General features: G+C 37.2%; 1 long non-coding RNA gene and 1 pseudogene across 1 annotated transcript in view; one reads left to right on the forward strand and one right to left on the reverse strand.

The window, feature by feature from the left end:
- Positions 1-302: 302 nt before the first annotated feature.
- The window catches only part of LOC135217387 (uncharacterized), a 260,801-nt pseudogene continuing 252,516 nt past the window's right edge, over positions 303-8,587 (reverse strand).
- The window catches only part of LOC135217388 (uncharacterized), a 207,265-nt gene continuing 205,516 nt past the window's right edge, over positions 6,839-8,587 (forward strand). The window contains exon 1 of the long non-coding RNA XR_010315117.1: positions 6,839-7,432. This is a non-coding gene — a long non-coding RNA (uncharacterized LOC135217388). The remainder of the gene's footprint in view (positions 7,433-8,587) is intronic.

An 8,587-nucleotide genomic window follows, 5' to 3' on the forward strand; every position in this document is an offset into this window, starting at 1 on the left:
TATAGTCTGATTTTTCGGCACGGCATTCGCTGAACTTACGAAGTTGTTGCTCTTTTTTTTGTTATTACGTGCTTATTTACTGTTCTATTTTGATAATTGTTTTTGTGCATGTTCCAGGTGGATATACCAACATTTTGTCAGACCGAATTTCTATTCAAGACTGTAGTTTCTCACCAATCACCAAATAACCTTCAGTACGAGGGGCCGAAAATTTCCGTTTTTCACATTTTTTTTCATAAAATCATTAATTTTCCCTGTAGGATGATAAAACTCACAGGGAATATGCATTATTATAGTGCTAATAATGCCTGAAAATTTCATTAGCCTGTCTTGATTAGTGTATTTTTGGCAAATATTTTTTACGATCGGCACCCCCCAAAGTGGAGCCTACCCTTAATCTTAGAAGCAAGCTAAACCTCGGAGTAGTCTTGCTTGGAATGTGAATTTTCGCTTTGCGTTTGAGTGACACTAGTCTCATGATTTTCATCTGATGAACTGGAGGTGGTTGATGTCGACGGAGACGATGCGAGTTCCTCATCTGCACCACTGGACGTCGAGTCCTCTTCCGAAGTCACAGTTTGAGTCTCATCGGGCGAGATTGTGAATGGTGGTGGCACTGATGCAGTAAGTAGCGTCCCTTCATTGTGCACATTCTGATTCGATTCGGGTTGGTCCTGGAATGGCGGAGGTGGGGCCCATAAGTCTAGCAAGTTCGTCACTGTGGAAGGATTGGCTCGTTCATTATCCGCTGTTTGGTTACTTGTAGTATCTTGCGACGGTGACCTCTCAGGTTCCGTTTGTTGGTTGGTGCTGCCCTCTGGAGAAATGGGCCTGCTTTCTGCAAAGGACCTTCTGGTTTGTGCCGTTGAGAGTACGTTATTCTGCAAGAGCATAGAGGAGGGTAATCGCAAAGCAGGCAGTTGTGTTACATAAGATTCATCAAAACGAGTGTTACTTGACTGCTGTTCCAATTCCTTCTTAGCCTGCTCTGATAAGATGGCCTCCAAAACTTCAGGCCATTTGCTATCAGCTGCTGAAGTGAAACAATCGTCATAAGATGGTGGAAGGTCTGGAAGTGTCACTCTTGCGTTTGATGCATTATTGGAATTACTGTTGGAAGAAGTGTCACTCGCGATTTCTCGTTGAGTAAGGAGGAGGAGGCACATTATCGAAGACCTCGGTGTATGCTGGAGGCTTATCTTGCTCTACGGGAATTTCATAGATTCGACGAGATTCTGGGTCTCCCACGTATATCATATTGCTGAAGGGCACGATGACCATTCTATGACCTCTCCCTCCTGGCCCCTGTATTTCACGAACAACGGTTGCGCCGTCCTCCACAGCATGCGAGGGGTCTTCGTGCCGCGCGCAGGAGAAGGTTCCCCAGCAGCAGTAGACCAAGATGAAGAGCAGGACAATGATCATGACAATCAGCGCAAAAAGCGCCTGTGTCGTTGACGGGTAGTTCATAGCACCTGCGAAAGAAGAAGAGCAGTTTCACAATTAGTTGACGTGTTTTGGCAGAGAGTTATAAATTTGAACAATTGTTGTTTTCCTTCGTTATTATTGATCTTGTGATTGAAGATATTGATTGAAGATAACTAACAGAATAAGTATGAAATATAAAAAGGGTCTCAACTCTATCCTGCAGCCTACCCCATAGCATCAGAATTAATGGAAAGTTGCTTTTATTTTTACTCTGTTTTAAGAAAAAGATTTTAAAATTTATGCATTCTTGCAATTTACTTGAACAGTAAAAAGCAAGAATGCACAACATTCAAAATTGAGTGTATATCAAGTACCACTGTGCAGATTCAGCAAATTTAACAGTATTCTAAAGCCGTAGCTTACTTCTCATTGCTAAAGATAAAATAATTAAGTGCAAATCCAGAATACCTGAAAGGAATATATATTATATTATTAGTATAAAAAATAAAAACAATGATGACTGATTCATCTACTGGCATACTGATATTGGAAGATAATTGCCAAAATTACTCTTTTTTTTTCCTGTGTGATTTTAAATAGCTTAGGAGACACTTACAGTAATTATTTCAAGGTAACAGCCTGAATTGACAAATTGTTCTCAGAATCAGTTTTTCCCATGAGATTCCTTCACTTGTGTATTTTCCCCATGTGAAATATTAACAGACATTTAAATATCTATTATTTGCTCTGAGGAATATACTGTAAAGTTTGATTCCATTTGAAAGTGTCTGGTGGACATTTTTCAGGAGGGTAATATTCTTAGCAAGATTGTCCCTCTGAATGGATGGAAAGGCTTTTCTATGAGGCCTTGCTGTAGTACCAACATCTATACTGTTTGTGAATAAGAATGGATATGAAATGAGGCTCAAACAGCGCTGCCAGATCATTTAACCCTATCGTATCATTAGCCTAAAAAAAATATCGTACACGTAAATGTGGTGCCATATTGTATTCAGATAAAATCAAATGTTCGCTTACTTGGGGAGTAAGCCTACAAACTATTTTTGTTGTTGTTCTTGTTGCAGTTGACGGGTAGGAGAGGTCTATGGAAGAGCCTAAAAAGGTCTGAAAAAGGTATTTCACATTGAATATCTATGATTAATTATCAGAATGAAGATGTAAAAAAATAAATAATGTGCATGTTATACAGTACAGAAAAATTATTTCTGATAAAATATGGCGTATTTATTTTAATTTTCGTTAGTGAAACAAGGCTCTATTTTACCATAGATTTTAGCATGCTTAAGTTACGTTAAAGTTAGGAATATGATGTTTACAACTTAAGTGTGAGGGGAAAATCTTGCACACGTCCCGAGTAAGCTGGAGGTCGGATCAAGCCTTCTTTATAAACACTAAATTAGATGCCTTTTCTCTGTCACTAGAAGAGAATGCTTTATCCACTTTAAGTCCGATATACCATCACAAGTGAAGGAAATGAAGATGTAAACAAGAAATTCATAAATCACAATTAAGTATTCTAGAAAAATACAATTACGTCCCTCACAAAAAAATCCGTTTCCGGAATGTAATAAAGATAAATTTTTAACTTTTACAAAAACAGAACAAAACTGAGGCACCGTTTAGTTGAGATAAAGGACAGATGTAGTTTGTTAATTGCACTATCAGTTTCATTATGACATATTTCTGATTATAATTACAGGTATAATAAACAAAGTGGGTTTCGAAAATAAATCTTTAATTTTCTTAAAGTATATAACACATTCAGAAAGTTTAAAAAGCTTTCTAATACTAAAATATATATACATATAGTATTTGCTCAATAATGCAATATCTGGCAACTCTATCAAACTGTGCGGAGCTTTAAAGTCTTAATTTATTTTGTTTGATTGATTTCTTATAACTTTTAATCATAAAAATTCTGCAGTTGTAAAGTTATTGATACATAAATGCCGTAATAGGCTTCTTTCACATTGTACTAGTCAGTAACGAGAGTTCAGACAACCCTTCTGCCAAACCTACCACTTAACTTTGCTCATGACGTTAAGACACCAGAATGAAATGGAATGCAGGCCCGTTGTGGGAAGGGGGGGGGGGGGGAGATAGTTTTTTTTCCAGATAAGTTTTTTCCCAAAACTGGACCATTTCTTCTGCAAATGTCATTGCATATATAGGTACTATATACAAGATGAAATGGTTGAAAATGTTATTTTAGTTATAGTAAGGAGAAAACTTGGGTACTTATGTGGTTTATGCCCTTCTACCCGATTAGATGTTATTCAAAGTATTGACTTTGGTTGACAGAATTTTGCTTATGATGTTGAAAGTTTGCACTGAAATTCAAGAATATTTCTTCAGTTTTATTGATTGATTCATTTATTATGTTAACGATAACATGTATATTACTTTATTTGTTGTTAAGTTATATACTTTGACTTAACGAAAAAGAACAAATAATTATTTATTACTTTGTAAGTACAGTTCAATGAAAAAGATAGTCACAGAAATATGGACTTCCAGAAAATGTTTTGGGGGGGTCATTTGACACCCGCCCCGAACATCCCTTGGTACAGGCCTGGGATGCATTAATGATAAGTAACACAATTGTAGGAAATTTTCCCTCCGACTGTGATGGGTCTGTCCAAAGATGTTGTGGGACTATTATAGTCTGCCCTTAAGGATCACCAACCATCTCAGCGAAGGTCCAGCAAGATCAGGGTGGGTTTTTACACTTTCATTATAAAATAAACTCTTGAAGTTTAACAAATACATGAACTGAAATGCGAACTCTCGCCAACTGACAACCTACAAATGAAATCAACTGAGATAATGGACCACGAAGCCGCAGCAACGCACGCAAAGTCAATGAGGAGATTTTACCGAAAAAATCTTGAAATTCTTTCGACATCAGCCTCAGAAATTATACATCTTCACATGAATCTTACTTCTGAATCATCAGACTACTCTTGACTGAAAATTAGCCAAGCCAAACCTCGGACACTTCACGGACTCTTTACAACAAAACTGGCTCTTGGCTGAGAGAAATTTACGCAAGTCTACCTTTGGTGGTGCCTAGAGAGAGAGAGAGAGAGAGAGAGAGAGAGAGAGAGAGAGAGAGAGAGAGAGAGAGAGAGTATTTGTGGTGGACATGTAAAGGGAAGTTGGGTTGCAGAGTGACGAGTCTGCGAACAGATTCTTGGGATAGCGGGCTATTTATATGTGTGTGTGTTTTTATTCATATTACTGAAATGCATTCTAAAGCAAGAATATCTTCCAGAGATTTTTCAAGATCAAGTTGGAATCTCAAAATTGTGTTGATTTTTTTAAAATCATCATAAATTCCGTTACAATCAAGCTTTTACCTGTGTGATTGTACAGAATGGTAAAATACTCGTACATGTTTAGTTTATCTAAATAAAATGTCATAGGCAGAGGAGACTATGATCGTGAGTGTAAATTATTATTTTTATTATTAAAATGGTTTAACCAGACAATAAGGCGACTATCAGCTCTCATAGTACTGGCCCGAAGGATTAGGATAAAATACCAGCTAGGTCTAGGCCATAGGCCAAGCACTGGGACAAAATAGCTAGTTAGGTCCTTTACATGGTGATGAATGAATGAAAATAAATAAGTAAATAAGACTGCAGAAGGCATAAGCTTTTTCACTAGAATACACGCCCACATTAACTGCGCTTACTCCAGTGATACAAAAAGAAAAAAAATTAAAAACTCGGAATAATACTATTTTTACATTTCTTTTTTTTTTAATTCATTAAACGCCCTAAGAGTTTTGTGTTTTCATTATTTACTAGCCTGTTTTATATTTTAACCATTAAATTACAGTTTGTCATTAATTCTAAAACTGGAATGACTGAAACAACAGAGGATTCTGATAAAAGCTTCTCTGGTCGAATTATTTCCGAAAGTTGATAATCGCTGTTGGTTATATTTTGAACATTTACACAATACATGTTTGACTGTTATTATCACTTTGCACTCTGAACATTCTGGGGGAGGGTCATGGGCCCCTTGAGAACAGTTCATTGTCCATGACATGTGTCAAAGAGTATGGCCTATTAAGCCTGCTTGTGTGGGTCTCCCTCTCTCTTTCCTATATGATGAACTCCGTTTTCCAACACAGGATTTTATGTTTCAGTTTATTATCTATAAGTTCCTCGTTCCATATATTGTGACATTTATTTACAAGGATTGTTTCTATATATCTTAGATTAATCAATGATAGGGATGTTTGCATTTCCCCTTGTCATGTGGACTGCATCTTTAGCTGCTGTATCAGCCTATTCGTTTCCTTGAATCCCCCTTCAAGGGCAGGGATCCAGCATATATCAATATTTTGGTAAGATAATTCTACATGCAATACCTTTGGTGTACACACGGGCACTGCGTAATTCCTCCCTCTTCCCGGGTGTTCAGGAAAGTAGTGCTTCCACGCATAAAAAATGTTGCCCGATTTCCTTAGATTTCCTTGTCCATGATTTCGAATTTTCCCAGACATTTCCCTAAACTGTTCTTTACATTACTGCTATACCTATAGTTCTTAGTTAAACTACTGACATAGGATATAGGTAATTAAAGGAAAAATGTTGAACATAGTTGTGGTATTGTATTGATAATTGCCCTTCCACAACTGTAACATTCAAGCTAAAAATAGTTCATATTTTCTGAAAATATTTAAGAAACAAATTGGATGGAGGTTTGATGAGGAATCAAAAGAAGAAAATATTACATATATTTATGAAAAATAGTTGAAATATATTGAACGAAATACTAAAAAGAATAACCTGCAGACTCATAGACCAACCCTATTTTAAAACCAAACGTCTTTCTCAATTTTGTTTCCACCCCATTATCTACACCAACAGTTATTATTAATGAATTGGATCTAACGTGACGAAATAACTTTCCATTCTGGTGAATCGAAAGTTTTATTGCTATTAGACCCAAAAGACTTTCATATTTAAGAGAATCCCGGTGGTCATTCTTTTAATAATTCGCTTCAACTGACTGAAAAGCCTCTCCGAGTACCACAGGCCACAACTGCATTTGAAAAGGTCAGGAAAAACATGATGTCACAAGCTTTGTCAAGTGTGGACATTTTAGGCGACATACTGCATTCTGAGAACTGAACAGTGTGAACACAGGCTGCCAAAATTACTTGAAATTACGCGTGGCAGCGTTAACCTGTGTCAAAAAACAGCCAGAGAAAATCAGGAATAATCGGCTCCTATGTCTTACACGCAAAGACAATAGCAAGAATGCCAAGAGCAACGCTTGTGCGCCATTTCCTGAAGTAGATATTCAGTAACACGTTATGCGAGACATTTTTTTTTATTGGAATTATGATTCCCACTATTCCCATTTAGGGGAAGATTAAGGGTCATCATTTCATTTAAGCATTTTCGGTGAATTTCCTTGGATTTCCTTCAAAATTTTTGCGGATTTTAAGTTGTATGTTGAAAGTAGAAACTGCCAATTTCTGTTTTATCGTGTCACAATATATGATTCAATGCCACGTCATACCTATAGTTTGATTTACTCGCGTACTTCATACTACGGATATTATTACCATACAGTGCAATGCCACTCTAAGATGGATTTAATACCCTGAGAAAATGAAAGTATATAAAGAAAATGGAAAAAAATGCCCATAGACATTTCCTAAGGATGGTTGCTGGGATAGCAATTTGCTCAGAATGTCTGCTTCAGAATCCAATCGCTAATCGTATTCGGTCTGCCGGCGCGCCCTTGTTGTCATTCCTAATGTCGAATCTCGAATGTCGATCTTATCTTGTGAAGTGAAATAGTCTAAAACCCGGAAAGCAAAATTGTGATTGCGATGGAGACTGCATGTGGCCTTCAAATCGCGCTGCTATTCAATTGTCCTGCTAGGAATTATGAATAGCATACGGAAATGGAATGAAGGTCGGAGAATGGAGCCTTCAAGATAGCCTAGACGCCAAAGGTGAGTGGTGCCGCCATCTTGGATGGCGTTCTTTGAACTCTTAAAGCTATTTTTGAAAAATATTTCATGTTGTATTGTTATACCAGATTCAAATAAAGGTAAAAAGATAAAATGCAGAGTGAAGGGAACGAGTCGCACCACTCGTTTTTTGGGGGTTTCATGGCTGGCGAAACTCCCCCCCTAGGCTTAAGCTAGCTCTGCTTCCGGCGCCCGAGGTGAGGTTAGGTAACTTAAGCCGGATTTTTTTTTTTTTTTATCTCAGAAATTCCTTCAAACCCCACACAGTATTCCAGACTCCTCATTCTGCCCATAGGGGGAAACATCACGACAGGCCAACCCTCATCACGGTGGACGGGTCTTATTCACTCGATATTTAATTGGTGAAACAAGAATACAATTGCAACTCTAAGCATACCATTTAAAAGACTGAAGTTTCGTCAACATAATGTGATATATGAAATCCCCATACGAACTAAAATAAGCATGTGAGCTCTTCGTAAAATATGTTTTCAAGGCAGTTTTGAAATCCAATATGGCGGCTACTTTTTCATGGAAGGTTCTGATCAGTGATGGCACCATCTTTCCCCCAGCCTTCCCAGCATCATTTTGAACAATGTTAGCGTATATATGTAGTTTATTTGATCTTACTTCAAGATTGCAGTTGTAATCAGCACAATAAAACAACATTTTGTTGCCTATATTAGTGAAAGTATGAAACTTGTTATTCCCGGGGTTATGGTTGGAACTGAATTCATTCTTACCTTGTAATCGGTGGATTTTATCCTTACTTGCCATCACAACTGAAACTCCACAGATTGTTGTTATACACATTTGGTCTCAGTTCACTCCACATGGCACTTTAAACCCGTTGCTGTTCCTGGTTTCTAAGCGCGCGCGCCATAAACACAATTACGAACAGCAGACGACGAAACCGCAAAGTTTTATTCCCTTAACTGTTTACTTTACTCGTTATTTAGTTTAAATTTACTTTATTTTTAAAAATTTGAAAAATTTTGATTTAATTCATGTATATTGTCCCTTTTTTTACAACCAAATTACCCCGAAAAATTACAGATATTTCTAAAGTAGATAAAATCAAATGTTTTTCTAACGTTTTCGTACATCTGGCTGCCGAAAACCATAGAGGAACGAATA

Source organism: Macrobrachium nipponense, chromosome 7, assembly GCF_015104395.2.
Source record: "Macrobrachium nipponense isolate FS-2020 chromosome 7, ASM1510439v2, whole genome shotgun sequence".
Taxonomy (NCBI): domain Eukaryota; kingdom Metazoa; phylum Arthropoda; class Malacostraca; order Decapoda; family Palaemonidae; genus Macrobrachium; species Macrobrachium nipponense.